The sequence below is a fragment of the Oncorhynchus mykiss genome, chromosome 20 (assembly GCF_013265735.2).
Source record: "Oncorhynchus mykiss isolate Arlee chromosome 20, USDA_OmykA_1.1, whole genome shotgun sequence".
Lineage (NCBI taxonomy): Eukaryota > Metazoa > Chordata > Actinopteri > Salmoniformes > Salmonidae > Oncorhynchus > Oncorhynchus mykiss.
This window is the reverse complement of record NC_048584.1, coordinates 29,056,515-29,071,407: the sequence shown is the minus strand read 5'-3', so window position 1 is coordinate 29,071,407 and position 14,893 is coordinate 29,056,515. Positions and strand designations below refer to the sequence as shown.

Genomic DNA, 14,893 nt, shown 5'->3' with positions numbered 1-14,893 from the left:
CTTTATCCAGTGAGGGGGGGTGAGGTTTGCCCGCCTGCACCCCCAGAGATGGAGTTGGACACGAGCTGGAGGCAGCGCAATGCATTCTGGTCGGTGGTCGTTCAGTAGAAGAAACTCAGTGCAGAATGACAATGATAGACAGAGATGTCTGGGAGTATTCAAACTGAAAAATAATATTAAACCACAGACACACTGATATGTCTGTTCCTGCATACACACACTTACAAACATCATTTACCAATGTACATGAAGTTCAAGTGTAAACTCTGCCACACACACAGGCATAAACACTGGCCCTCTTCCGAGTGCAAGGTCTCCTCCTCAGCCTTTGGTTTCTTTCTCCGCTCTAACTGAAAGCAGATGTTCCCTGGGAGAAGAAGACAGCCCACGAGCTGTGTCCCCAGGCCAATTCACAGTCCACTGCCCTTAGACACACACACTCACAGCACAGAACAATGCAGCAGTGAAATATGGGGCTATCTGAGAGATCAGTGAAGCCCCCCCAAAGACCTCTGTCTTCACTCCACTGTTCTCCAGCCCAGTCTGTCCCTCTTCTCTCCCCCGCTCAACAGACCCAGACTGCTGCGTGGGCTGACCACTCCCGACGGCTAGCCAAGACAGTGCTGGTCAGCCAGCCAGCCAGTGTCCCCCTCCCCCATGGGCCGTGGGTCTGACACTCTGTGCTCCCCCGCCCGGCGTGGGTCACGGTGACGTCCCCCCTCGCGTCTGTCAGCGTAGAGGGTTTATTTACCCTGTCACATGATCTGAGAGGGAGAGGGAACCGGAGCCGGGCGGCTGGGGCTGAGACGTGATGAGTGATGTGGGGACCAGAGATTCAGAGTTGAGGGAGACTGAGGCTGGAGGGGGAAGTGTACAGACCTGTAGTGTACAGACCTCAGTTCTGGGTTATTTGATCTCTCAAGCTCAGTGTTTTTTGTTCTTGTCTTGAATTTGTTCTCACAAGGCAGTTTCTGTGTTGTTTCACCAGCTGTGTGGTTCTTTTGTTTGGCCTTACTGGATGGTCTGAGACACTATTGTAAGGACTAAAGTGGCAAGTGCTTTTCGACTAACAGGCTCTGCTGTAAACAGTGACTGTCAATGCTAGCACTGCAGGCTAACTCCCTATATGTATTGTACACTAACTTAGCTAGCATGGAGTTTATTAGCCCAGAAATCTAGAGAACACCCAGCCAAATGAAACAGAAATAAAGTGCACACATAGCACCTCTTTCACACCCTTGACTGACAGGCCTGATGAGAGCAAGGAAATGGGTGGATGGGTGAAAGACTGGAGCAATAAAATCTGATTGGAGCTATCCGTAGTCGAGGGACCCTGCTGAAAAGGTCATTTTCACTCCAAATACGTGCGGTAGAAAGAACTGAACAGTTTCTTCAGTTTGAAGACGTGTGTTTATTTATTTATTAGAAGTTATACATAGTCATACATGTACCTGTGCCTAAAATGTGATTCCAATTTATATTTTCATAGATAAGAAATAGATTCAGATTAAAGCAGATTTCAAAGATACCATGATACCAAAATGATGTCTAATGGTTTTTGGATGATCTAGGTCTACGATCTTCCTTCCCAGAAGGATACTGTGTGTATTTTCCCTGACATGAACACTTTCCTGTTGACAGTGGCTTTGTTCTCACATGTCAATCACTGGTGATGTGGGCGGAGCCTCACTTCAGGGGAATCCCCTGGGTCATACTTTCAGCCCCAGCTGTGTTTGAAAACACAGTGAAACACAGCCGGATATTAAAGAAGCTGTCACTCCTCACCTCTCTCCCCTCTCCTTGCCCCCATACCCCTCCTCCCCTAGAGCACCCTGAGAAAGTGTGCTGTTTAGCAGTTAAGTTAGGGCAGGTTTTGTGTCAAGGCAGGTGAGATGGCTCCATGGCCCATGGCAGGTGATTGTGATGTCACTTCCATCGGTAGTCCTAGCAGCAGTCTTGTTTGGTAGACACGTATTGATTGGCTGACCCTCTGGGCTCTTCTCCGACTCTGAGTCTATAGGTGCCTGCAGGGCGGACAGGAAGAGAGGGGTAAGTGGAAGGAGGGAAGAAAGGAGGGGTGGCAAGTGATGTAGGGGTGACAGTGATTGATGGCTCTTGCCTGAAAGCAGCTTCTGAGCGTGGGAAAAAAATGAAGTTTTGCCACTGAAAGGCTGTGGCTCAAACACAGGAGGAGCCCTAACTTTCACTGTAACCCAATTTGGCTCTCACATTTCCTCTGTTAGTGTCAGAGTTTTTTCTATGAGTTTTTCCTATGCTGTACAGGTGTGCCCTAGTTACCTAAATCTTTCAGCTCGGGAGTGAAAACCCACTTCATTGTTTTTCAATGGGATTTACAATTTGGACAGCACTGTACAGTATGCGAGGCAATATGGAGAATATAATTGTTTTCATACTATAGCTTAACTATAACAACGGTTGTTTTTGTTGCCGAGGTGCGTCGCGCAGCATGATAAATCACCAGTACATATTGTGCTCTTCGAACCCGAGGGCAATAATGTCAGAGGGGGAAAAGTGTTTGTTTGTAGTAACTTGTTGCTGTACTATCGCTAATGGACGTGACTGTTTCACCATTCAGGATTCCAGCTTTGTTCATGTATGTGAGTGAATTCGGTGAAATGCAGAATTTGTTGTTGGGCTACATAACAACCGATCTTTCTGAGTAGTGAAGTAAGTGTGTGTGTGTGTGTGTGTGTGTGTGTGTGTGTGTTTTCTCACCGCATGCTCTACTAGTAGTGCCCTGTGGCAGAATGGGAGTGTGTCTCCACTGAGAGGTGTGATAGGAGGAAGAGGAGGACAGACCGCTCTGTTGGCAGGTGTTTATTGGCAGGCTTTCTCACAGCCCTCAGCCGAATAGCACAGGGCTCAGGGCTGTTCATCAAGGCTGTTACAATAACATAAAACCATCTCCTCACTGTCATGATGCTTTACCTTCTGATTTACGACTGTTTATTGACACACACACACACACACACACTTGCATGCATGTGTGTGTATATATATATGGTACCTAGAGACACATGGTACCTAGAGGCTGTCAGTCAGTCAGGATGAAAACATTTTCAGTGGTAGCCCTCATTATGGGCCATACAATCACTACCCTAAGGGCCTCGGTAGAAACTGCCGTTCTGACTCCTGTACGGTTGTAAGGCAGTTGTCAGACCTTAAGTGATAGGCTTCATGAATGCGTGTCAGTCAGTGAGACCAGTTAGTCACTGACCACCATTACAGCTCCACGTCAGTCAGCGCCTCCGCAATCGCCTCTTTCAGAACCCTATCTACTATTCTGACATTCTCTCGCTCTCTCCTGTTTGATTGGGGGCTTTAATGTTTGCCGGAGAATACCTGGCTCTGGTTACCATGAGGCCATAGTGGGTTTGGGGGGGGAGGGGCCATGTAAAGGGATCTCATTTAAACATCTTTTGTGTCTCTCCAACTCAGAGAGAAATATGTTTTCAGAGCCTGCAGCTGGTTAGACCAGCAAAGCGGGGTCTCCCTCTGTCTGTCGTGACCCCGCCGACTGATTGACATCTCGGAATGGCATCGTCTCATAATAAGCTGTTAACTGGGCTGAGTGTAGACAGAAACACTTTGTTCTGGACTGGGGCCCGTCCAACCCAAACAGGACCTCGCACCTGAATCTAATCCCACCTCTCCACACCGCCGTGGTATGGGGGCTGGGGTGAGGGGTGGGAGTTGTGGGTTTTGGGTAGGTTGGAGGTAGTAGGGTGAGGAGGGGGTACTGCCTTTTTTACCCTCGTCCTGGCAGTGTTTATGCTTTCAGGGGGGGGGCATAAGTATAAAGAAATTAAAAATAAAAATAAAACACCCCAAATTCTTCCCAAACTAACCACAGTCTGTCAATGGCGTAATTGGTTTTCTGCTGTTGTGTCTTCATGGCTAACATCGCAAGCGGCCGTCGCTGGGCTCAGCTGTCAGTCTCTCGACCATTCACTCTGTGTGCGGGTGTGGGAGGGCACGGTGAGGTGCCAGTAAACTCACTGCTTATTCAATTATAGATAAGGCAATGTTTGAACACCTCTGATTGATTCCAAGTGCTGGGCTTGGAGTCTGAGGAGAGGATCAGAGGGGTAGAGAAAGAAGGTGTGTGGGGGGGTACTGCTTGCACAGCCTGGGGGCTTGAGGGGGTTAGGACAGAGGGAGGAGGGGGTGAGGTAGAGGGAGGAGGAGATGAAGGAGGACTGGGTGAGGACAGAGGGAGGATGGGGTGAGGACAGAGGAAGAAGGGGGTGAGGACGGGGGAGAGCGGAGGGAGGAGGGGGACAGGGGAAGGGGGGTGAGGAGAGGAGAGGTGGAGGGGGGGGTGAGGACAGGGAGGAGAGGTGGGGGAGGGGGTGACAACAGCGGGAGGAGGGGGTGGGGACAGAGGTAGGGGGGCTGGGGACAGAGGTGGGGGGGGGGGGGGGGTGAGGACAGGGGGAGGCAGAAGGAGATACGCTCCATAGGCTTTCTCAGTGACACATTAAAGTGAGTGGAAAGCTGTGAGGGCCCTATGCTCTGCCTGTGCTGACAGACACACACACACACGTCTGCCCTGCTGCTGCAGCCCACAGCGTGTCTGCCTGCCTGCCTGCCTTTGACTTTGAATGATGTGAATGTGTGTTTTATGGAGCAGAACCTCCTAGCCTCTTCTTACTCGCTCCACTCCGACACCACTACTCTGTTACACAAACAAACTGGACATGTAAGGTCATACACTCTGGGATGGAACTCAGGCCTTAAAGACACAATACTTTTATACACTTTCTCTGAGGTCATCTGGGCATCTTGTTGTTGTTTTGCTCCTTGTTTGGGTGGGGTGTACTGTATCACTCCCATCCATCCCTCTGTTTCACCAGTACTGTGTTCTCCCGTTCCTTCCTTCGCCAAGCCGGAGAGGGTGTTTTTACCCGGCGTGCCAGCGATAATACGCTCAGTAGGGGCGTCCCGCATCATAAATTTGCCCGCGCCCCCTGTAAACGACTCCTCCAGTGCCCCTGGGCCAGTGTTAAAAATAGTTCCTAGGCTGTTGTGATTGATGGGTTCCTAATGAGTGTGCATTCCTGTTCTGAGGCTGAACCTGGCTGGAGGGGAACGTTTTAAAGGTGTCCTCTCATCCACGCCCGCGCTGGGACTGTGAGAACCTTCCCTCCATACACACCGACACCCCATCCTCAGCCATGGTTAAGCAACACAAGCCAAGGGTTAGACTCATTAATGGGAAACATATACACAATATCTCTTTGTCGTATTTTTGTGAGGAACTCATAATTTATACTACCTTTTTTAATTTGAATACCACAACATTAATGTTTTTTTAATAGTTTTATATTTCTTTATTTTCACATTTTGTTTGGGTAGCACTTCCACTATAATATTGTGTGAGGGTTGTTGATGTGTTTGTCCACACCTGCATAGTGCATTCCACAACCCTGCTCACGTGTCTCACCTCTCTAAGGTTACAGCAGGAATGTGAGAACATGTTTAGCAGAGTCAAACAGGAGGTGCTGTTCTTGTGTGAAAAGACTCTTCAGACCGGTGTGACATTACAGGTGCTTCCCAGCTCTCTCAGTTCTCTCTATGTTCCTGAAATACTCACCAGAAATGATGCTGTGTCATAAATCTGTCTTCTCAGGCTTTGCTACAGAATATTCATGTTTGGAAAGTTAATTTTAGTCCCAAAACTGCCCATGGCTGAAAAGTTCAGCTAAACAGCAGCGTTTCACCTATGGAGCCACTAGGGGAAGAGTAGGAGTTTAGACAAGCTAGAGAAAAAGACCTTGGCTTGAGTGCTCCACACGCTCATTGTTTCTCTCTCCCAGGACCTCGTGCTGAAGGTTTAATGTCACCACTGCCGCAGTGTAAAAACCACAACTAATGTTGTGCGAATGGCAGAGGACAGAAAAACATCATATGAACCAAATCCCAGTGATATCCTACCCACAGGTCATAAAGTATGTTAGGGGGGTTGGTGGGGTTATGATGGATGAGCAAGAATGATGTGATGAGTTACGGGCAGTGGCAATGCCAGTACCAATGGAAGTGAGTGACAGTGGCCCCGGTGGTGTTATCCAGTGGACTGTGGAGTTAGACAAACACGGTGACGCTGCTAGTTTACTCTGTAATCCCACACGCTTCCTGCCTTTCTGCTCTGCTGTCTGTCTGTCCTCCTTGGTCAGGTCACTCCACACATGCTGGCCCCCCTCCTGGCACCTGTCAATCACCCTGTCACATGGCCCAGTGGGACTCCTCTCCTTCCTACGTTTTCTTTCTCTCCTTTTTCTGTTTTCTCTGTCCCCCCTTCCATACTTCCCTCTTTATTTTCTCTTTTTCTTTCCCCCTTTTACTTTCTTTCTGCTCTCTTATTTCTACACTTTGCTCTCTCTTTCTCTCCTCTTGCTTTCATTTTGCTTTCTTTAATTTCTCCTGCCCCAGTGTGTCAGGGCTCTCATCACCACAACTCATCCTTCCATTAGGCTGCAGTAGCCCTCAGTCCCCGTAACCCTCCAGAACCCCTGGGCAGTCATTAGCAGGCCTGCCATCACCCAACAAACACAGGTCTGGGAGCAGCGCATTAAAACATCAACACCTGCTATGTACAGGGGACAGAAAATACAAGCTATGTGTATTAACACTCGACCAAGCACCCACAGCCAGACCTAGGCTCATGCAATATACTGTAGAAGTTCACTAGAAGATGTAGAAGTGACAGAGAAGATATTGACTTCAATATTACTGAGTCAAAGGGTATAAATGACTTCCCCTCCATATGTAGTACAGTATGTGGAACTCTTTGCATTTGATTTTCCCTTTAGAAAATACAAATATTTTTAGATGGTCTCTAACCCCACTCCATCTTTACCTTCTTCCTCGTGTGGATTCTTCAGGTAAAGAACACTGAGGCCCACAGAGTTCCCCTTCCTGCCTGCCTGAAGCCAGTGTGCAGAGTTACCAGTTGTAGGAGTGTAATATACAGGCTCCAGCTCTGTCACACTGCCTCAGGAGGAGAGGTCCCAGCTTTCCCTACTTCTCTTACTGCCCTCTCAGGACCAGTGGAAAGAGCATGCTCCCTGGCTGTTTAGAAAACGTGTTAGTGCTGACACAAAGGGGGCGATTTGCTCACATGTTGTTATCGGTTTACAAGGTGCTGTTTGTTCAGCTAGCGATCGAGTTACATGGCAAACGGGGCCAGGCAGTAAGCGTTTTCAGGGGGAAATGCTAATCGTAGGCCCTTTCACCAAAAATATATATTTTTTTAGATCACCTGATCCCCCTCTTTGTCCCCCGCTTGAGGGTGTAGGACACCACACTGCTCCTCTCCTCCCCCTCTCGCCTGTGTGTTATGGTAGAGGTATGGGTGAGGCCATCTCTGTATGTTGCTAGCTGTTCTGTCTCCCATAAATATCCAAATGAAATGCACAAACACTGGTATTAGCCAGTGTTGTGTTTGAGACCGAATTTAAAGACCAAGACCGGAGAGGGGGGAAACCAAGAAAGGAAGTCCAATGCAAGGCCATAATTGTAATTTTGTCAAATCACCACCGTAGTAAAATATCCAGTATTTCTCTTCTTCATACAGTACCAGTTAAAAGTTTAGACACAGCTACTCATTCAAGGGTTTTTCTCAATTTTTTAAAAAACTATTTTCTACATTGTAGAATAATAGTGAAGACATCAAAACTATGAAATAACACATGGAATCATGTAGTAACCAAAAAATATATATATTTTATATTTGAGATTCTTCAAAGTAGCCACCCTTTGCCTTGACAGCTTTGCACACTTCACCTGGGATGCTTTTCCAAGGAGTTCCCACATATGCTGAGCACTTGTTGGCTGCTTTTCCTTCCCTCTGCTCTCCAACTCATCCCAAACCATCTCAATTGGGTTGAGGTCAGGTGATTGTGGAGGCCAGGTCATCTGATTCAGCACTCCATCACTCCTCATTGGTCAAACAGCCCTTACACAGCCTGGAGGTGTGTTGGGTCATTGTCCTGTTGAAAAACAAATGATAGTCCCACTAAGCGCAAACCAGATGGGATGGCGTATCGCTGCAGAATGCTGTGGTAGCCATGCTGATTAAGTGTGCCTTCAATTCTAAATAAATCACAGACAGTGTCACAAGCAAAGCACCATCACACCTCCTCCTCCATGCTTCACGGTGGGAACCACACATGCAGAGATCATCTGTTCACCTACTCTCACAAAGACGCAGCGGTTGGAACCAAACATTTCAATTTTGGACTCATCAGACCAAAGGACAGATTTCCACCGGTCTAATGTCCATAGCTCGTGTTTCTTGGCCCAAGCAAGTCTCTTCTTCTTATTGGTGTCCTTTGCATAAATTTGACCATGAAGGCCTGATTAACACAGTGTCCTCTGAACAGTTGATGTTGAGATGTGTCTGTTACTTGAACTCTGTGAAGCATTTATTTGGGCTGCAATTTCTGAGGCGGGTGACTCTAATGAACTTATCCTCTGCAGCAGAGGTAACTGGGTCTTCCTTTCCTGTGGCGGTCCTCATGAGAGCCAGTTTTATCAAAGCGCTTGATGGTTTTTGCGACTGCACTTGAAGAAATTTTCTAAATTCTTGAAATTTTCCGGATTGACTGACCTTATCTTAAATTATTGATGGACTGTCGTTTCTCTTAGTTTATTTAAGCTGTTCTTGTCACAATATGGACTTGGTCTTTTACCAAATAGGGCTATCTTCTGTAAACCAAACCTACCTTGTCACAACACAACTGATTGGCTCAAATGCATTAAGAAGGAAAGAAATTCCACAAATGAACTTTTAACAAGGCACACCTGCATTTCAATTAGCATTCCAGGTGACTACATCATGAAGCTGGTTGAGAGAATGCCAAGAGTGTGCAAAGCTGTCATCAAGGCAAAGGGTGGCTACTTTGAAGAATCTCAAATACAAATATATTTTTGATTTGTTTAACATTTTTGGGGGGTTACTACATGATTCCATATGTGTTATTTCATTGTTTGTCTTTACCATTATTCTGCAATGTAGATAATTGTAGAAATAAAGAAAAACCCTGGAATGAGTAGGTGTGTCCAAACTTTTGACTGGTACTGTATTTCAGAACACCATACTGTATGTATTCTTTAGGCATTCAGAATAGTGAATAAAGGCATGCTGAGGGAAAAGAGAGCCACTCTACAAATTATTACTTTCCCAAACCGTTTTTACAAAAACTCATGGGAACTTCTGCCTTCCTGAAGGCCAACAGGCGCAATAGCGAGCAGTAGTTTTCCCACGGTCTAGCTACCTAGCGTTTGTTATCGGCTAGTTTGCAGTGGCTGCAGAAGGTGTTATCAAAGAGAGTGTTGTTGCTAATTTGTTAGCTTCTCCCTTTACAATAATAACTTTAAACAGGAAGTTAAGTTTGAAATGACCATCATCTGATGAGTGGAACTGTGTTTTATATTGCAGCGTGCTGGCTGTTGTAAGCCATCTTTTTGAAAATAACCTTACGTGTGTGAAACATTGTTGCATTTAAAGTGGAACTGACAGCATTTTAGCAATATGAAATCTTATTCAAATCTATTCATATACACCCCTAGGAACAATATGACTCTTAAAACATTTTCTGACAAGCAACCACTTACACTACACATATATGGTCATTTTCACGTTTTCATAAATTCTTGGGAATTATGTATACTAATGCATTCGCGCGAAACTAAAAGCGCGAACCACTGCTTTTAACCAGGGCAAGGTGACCGGAAACATGACCGAATTCAAACAGTGTAGCTATTCCCTCCGCAAGGCAATCAAACAAGCTAGGTGTCAGTATAGAGACAAAGTAGAGTCGCAATTCAACGGCTCAGACACGAGGTATGTGGCAGGGTCTACAGTCAATCACGGATTACAAAAAGAAAACCAGCCCTGTCGCGGACCAGGATGTCTTGCTCCCAGACAGACTAAACAACTTCTTTGCTCGCTTTGAGGACAATACAGTGCCACTGACACGGCCCGCTACCAAAAACTGTGGACTCTCCTTCACTGCAGCCGACGTGAGTAAAACATTTAAACGTGTTAACCCTCGCAAGGCTGCAGGCCCAGACGGCATCCCCAGCCGCGTCCTCAGAGCATGCGCAGACCAGCTGGCTGGTGTGTTTACGGACATGTTCAATCAATCCTTATCCCAGTTTTCTGTTCCCACATGCTTCAAGAGGGCCACCATTGTTCCTGTTCCCAAGAAAGCTAAGGTAACTCTCACTTCCGTCATCATGAAGTGCATGAAGGACCATATTACCTCCACCCTACCTGACACCCTAGACCCACTCCAACTTGCTTACAGACGACGCAATCGTAACCACACTGCACACTGCCCTAACCCATCTGGACAAGAGGAATACCTATGTGAGAATGCTGCTCATCGACTACAGCTCAGCATTTAACACCATAGTACCCTCCAAACTCGTCATCAAGCTCGAGACCCTGGGTCTCGACCCCGCACTGTGCAACTGGGTACTGGACTTCCTGACGGGGCGCCCCCAGGTGATGAGGGTAGGTAACAACATCTCCACCCCGCTGATCCTCAACACTGGGGCCCCACAAGGGTGCGTTCTGAGCCCTCTCCTGTACTCCCTGTTCACCCACGACTGCGTGGCCATGCACGCCTCCAACTCAATCATCAAGTTTGTAGACGACACTACAGTGGTAGGCTTGATTACCAACAACGACGAGACAGCCTACAGGGAGGAGGTGAGGGCCCTCGGAGTGTGGTGTCAGGAAAATAACCTCACACTCAACGTCAACAAAACAAAGGAGATGATCGTGGACTTCAGGAAACAGCAGAGGGAGCACCCCCCTATCCACATCGACGGGACAGTAGTGGAGAGGGTAGAAAGTTTTAAGTTCCTTGGCGTACACATCACAGACAAACTGAATTGGTCCACCCACACAGACAGCGTGGTGAAGAAGGCGCAGCATCTCCTCTCCAACCTCGGGAGGCTGAAGAAATTCGGCTTGTCACCAAAAGCACTCAAACTTTTACAGATGCACAATCGAGAGCATCCTGTCGGTCTGTATCACCGCCTGATACGGCAACTGCTCCGCCCACAACCGTAAGAACACCTCACTCTGACCATTTTACATGCCGCATCAGCTGGTTAGGCTGTTTAAATGTTATCTAGAGCGTTCTTGACTAACTTACTTTTTTGCCTACTTTTACGGACACTGGTCATATTCAGCAGGTGTTGCGCATTCGTAAATTCATCAATTGTTCGGCGCTCTGGCATACTCAGACAAGAGTGCTCTGAAATCGGAGAAGATAGCCAAAGTGATTTTGCGAACGCAAGACATATGCTAACTGGATAACAGTTGTTGAAGTTCTTGCTAGCTAACCAAATGAGCTGTGTATAGCTACTGAAAAACTGAGGGGAAAAGGTCCATCACTTACCCACTCCTTCAATGACATCCTCATTAGCTAACGTTAAGGCTCCATGTTTTTAACTTGCTACGTAAATAGATATGCTAGCCTATTAGCTATGGTATGACATACTTGTAATCATTGCCCTTGCTAGTTTGATTGTATTGACATTCCCAGCCTTAGTTACATTCGTCTGTTTTTGTCCAGAATATTGAGTAATTTATTAAGTCATTGAAACTGAAACAGTGCATCCTGAATGGAGGCAGCAAACAATGTATCGGGCTAGCTGTGATTTACAATCTGAATTGCCAGGGTTAGAGCTTCCAAGTCTGTTCTATTCATTCTTATTTCTATGAGCTCATCTTTCCCACCTCTCTCTCTTTCTTCATGGTGTCGTAACTCTCTCTCTCTCTCTGTTTAATGGGTGACTCAGAGGTCACAGCCAAACCTCTCTGATCAAGGTGTGTTGTAATGTAACCTAAGACAAACACCCTCCATCAAACAGATTCAAGTCATTGATCAAGGGATTAGTCCTTTGATGCTGCCAGTTGTGCAGTCGCCATACTGTGCTTGTGTGATTTGTAATACTTTGCTACCGTACAAAGTCCAATGTCACCTGTTTTATTTGTGGTTTTTTTGCCACATGATTTTTGCTTTCTATGTTTTGAGTGCAATACTTCAGTTTCGGTAACCATGTCAATATGACTATCTTCCATCCTGTCCCTGGTCTGTAGTGTAGTGTACAAGGTAACCATGTCAATATGACTGTCTTCCATCCTGTCCCTGGTCTGTAGTGTAGTGAAGTAGGTAATCCCGAACCAGCTGTTGGAAGTATCAGTGTGCTGCTAAACCCTAGTGTTAGGCTGCCACTACAGGGCCTTAAATCAGAGCCTCCTACTCCTCCCTCCCTCCCTTACCCCTGGGTCTCTTCTCTCTGGGCTCCTGTGGCTCCACTACTGGGCCTTACTGTGTGAATTCCTGAATGAACTCTGGCACATACACAGACACACACACAGACACACACACAGACACACACACAGACACACACACACACACACACACACACACACACACACACACACACACACACACAGGTGGGCCCAGGGCCGGATTAAGAAATCATAGGCCCCGGGGCTTTGCTTCTTTTATAGCTTTCTACTAGATGTTGGAACATTGCTGCAGGGACTTGCTACCATTCAGTCACAAGAGCATATTGGGCGATTAGACCTGGCTCGTGGTCTGCGTTCCAATTCATCCCAAAAGTGTTCGATGGGGTTGAGGTCAGGGCTCTGTGCAGGCCGGTCAAGTTCTTCCACACTGATCTCAACAAACCATTTCTGTATGAATCTCACTTTGTGCGCAGGGGGGCATTGGCATGCTGAAACAGGAAAGGGTCTTCCCCAAACTGTTGCCACAAAGTTGGAAGCACAGAATGGTCTAGAATGCCATTGTATGTTGTAGCGTTAAGATTTCCAATCACTGAAACTAAGGGGCCTACACCGAACCATCAGTTACCCCAACAGCCCCAGACCATGACCCATATACACTACCATTCAAAAGTTTGGGGTCACTTAAAAATGTCCTTGTATTTGAAAGAAAAGCACTTTTTTTTTGTTAATTAAAATAACATCAAATTGATCAGAAATACAGTGTAGACGTTGTTAATGTTGTAAATTACTATTGTATCTGGCTATGGAATCTCTACATAGGCGTACAGAGGCCCCTTATCAGCAACCATCACTCCTGTGTTCCAATGGCACGTTGTGTTAGCTAACACAATGGCACGTTATGTTAGCTAGTCCAAGTGTATCATTTTTAAAGACTAATTGATCATTAGAAAACCCTGAGACTGGTCAGTCTTTTGCAATTATGTTAGCACAGCTGAAAACTGTTTTCCTGATTTTAAAGAAGCAATAAAACTGGCCTTCTTTAGACTAGTTGAGTATCTGGAGCATCAGGATTTTGTGGGTTCGATTACAGGCTCAAAATGGCCAGAAACAAAGATCTTTCTTCTGGAACTTGTCAGTCTGTTCTTGTTCTGAGAAATAAAGGCTATTCCAAGATCTCATACAACGCGGTATACTACTCCCTTCACAGAACAGAGGAAACTGGCTCTAACCAGAATAGAAAGAGGAGTGGGAGGTCCTGGTGCACAACTGAGCAAGAGGACAAGTACATTAGAGTGTCTAGTTTGAGAAATAGACGCCTCACAAGTCGTCAACTGGCAGCTTCATTAAATAATACCCGCAAAACACCAGTCTCAACGTCAACAGTGAAGAGGCAACTCCGTGAAGAGGCGACTCCAGGATGCTGGCTTTCTAGGCAGAATTCCCCTTTCTAGTGTTTTTTTCTTAATCTTTTATTTTTATTGGCCAGTCGGAGAGATGGCTTTTTTTTTGCAACTCTTGCCTAGAAGAACAACATCCTGGAGTCGCCTCTTCACTGTTAGCTAACACAACGTGCCATTGGAACGCAGGAGTGTGATGGTTGCTGATAAGGGGCCTCTGTACGCCTATAGATTTTCCATAAAAAAATCTGCCATTTCCAGCTACAATAGTAATTTAGAACATTAACAATGTCTACACTGTATTTCTGATCTACACTGCTCAAAAAAATAAAGGGAACACTTAAACAACACAATGTAACTCCAAGTCAATCACACTTCTGTGAAATTAAACTGTCCACTTAGGAAGCAACACTGATTGACAATACATTTCACATGCTGTTGTGCAAATGGAATAGACAACAGGTGGAAATTATAGGCAATTAGCAAGACACCCCCAATAAAGGAGTGGTTCTGCAGGTGGTGACCACAGACCACTTCTCAGTTCCTATGCTTCTTGGCTGATGTTTTGGTCACTTTTGCATGCTGGCAGTGCTTTCACTCTAGTGGTAGCATGAGACGGAGTCTACAACCCACACAAGAGGCTCAGGTAGTGCAGCTCATCCAGGATGGCACATCAATGCGAGCTGTGGCAAGAAGGTTTGCTGTGTCTGTCAGCGTCGTGTCCAGAGCATGGAGGCGCTACCAGGAGACAGGCCAGTACATCAGGAGACGTGGAGGAGGCCGTAGGAGGGCAACAACCCAGCAGCAGGACCACTACCTCCACCTTTGTGCAAGGAGGAGCAGGAGGATTACTGCCAAAGCCCTGCAAAATGACCTCCAGCAGGCCACAAATGTGCATGTCTGCTCAAACGGTCAGAAACAGACTCCATGAGGGTGGTATGAGGGCCCGACGTCCACAGGTGGGGGTTGTGCTTACAGCCCAACACCGTGCAGGACGTTTGGCATTTGCCAGAGAACACCAAGATTGGCAAATTCGCCACTGGCGCCCTGTGCTCTTCACAGATGAAAGCAGGTTCACACTGAGCACATGTGACAGACGTGACAGAGTCTGGAGACGCCGTGGAGAACGTTCTGCTGCCTGCAACATCCAGCATGACCGGTTTGGCGGTGGGTCAGTCATGGTGTGGGGTGGCATTCT

The 14,893-nt window shown here is 46.7% G+C and overlaps 1 protein-coding gene across 5 annotated transcripts in view; it reads left to right on the top strand.

Moving 5' to 3' along the window:
* The window catches only part of srbd1 (S1 RNA binding domain 1), a 97,494-nt gene that overhangs the window by 52,285 nt on the left and 30,316 nt on the right, over window positions 1-14,893 (top strand). The window lies entirely within an intron of this gene.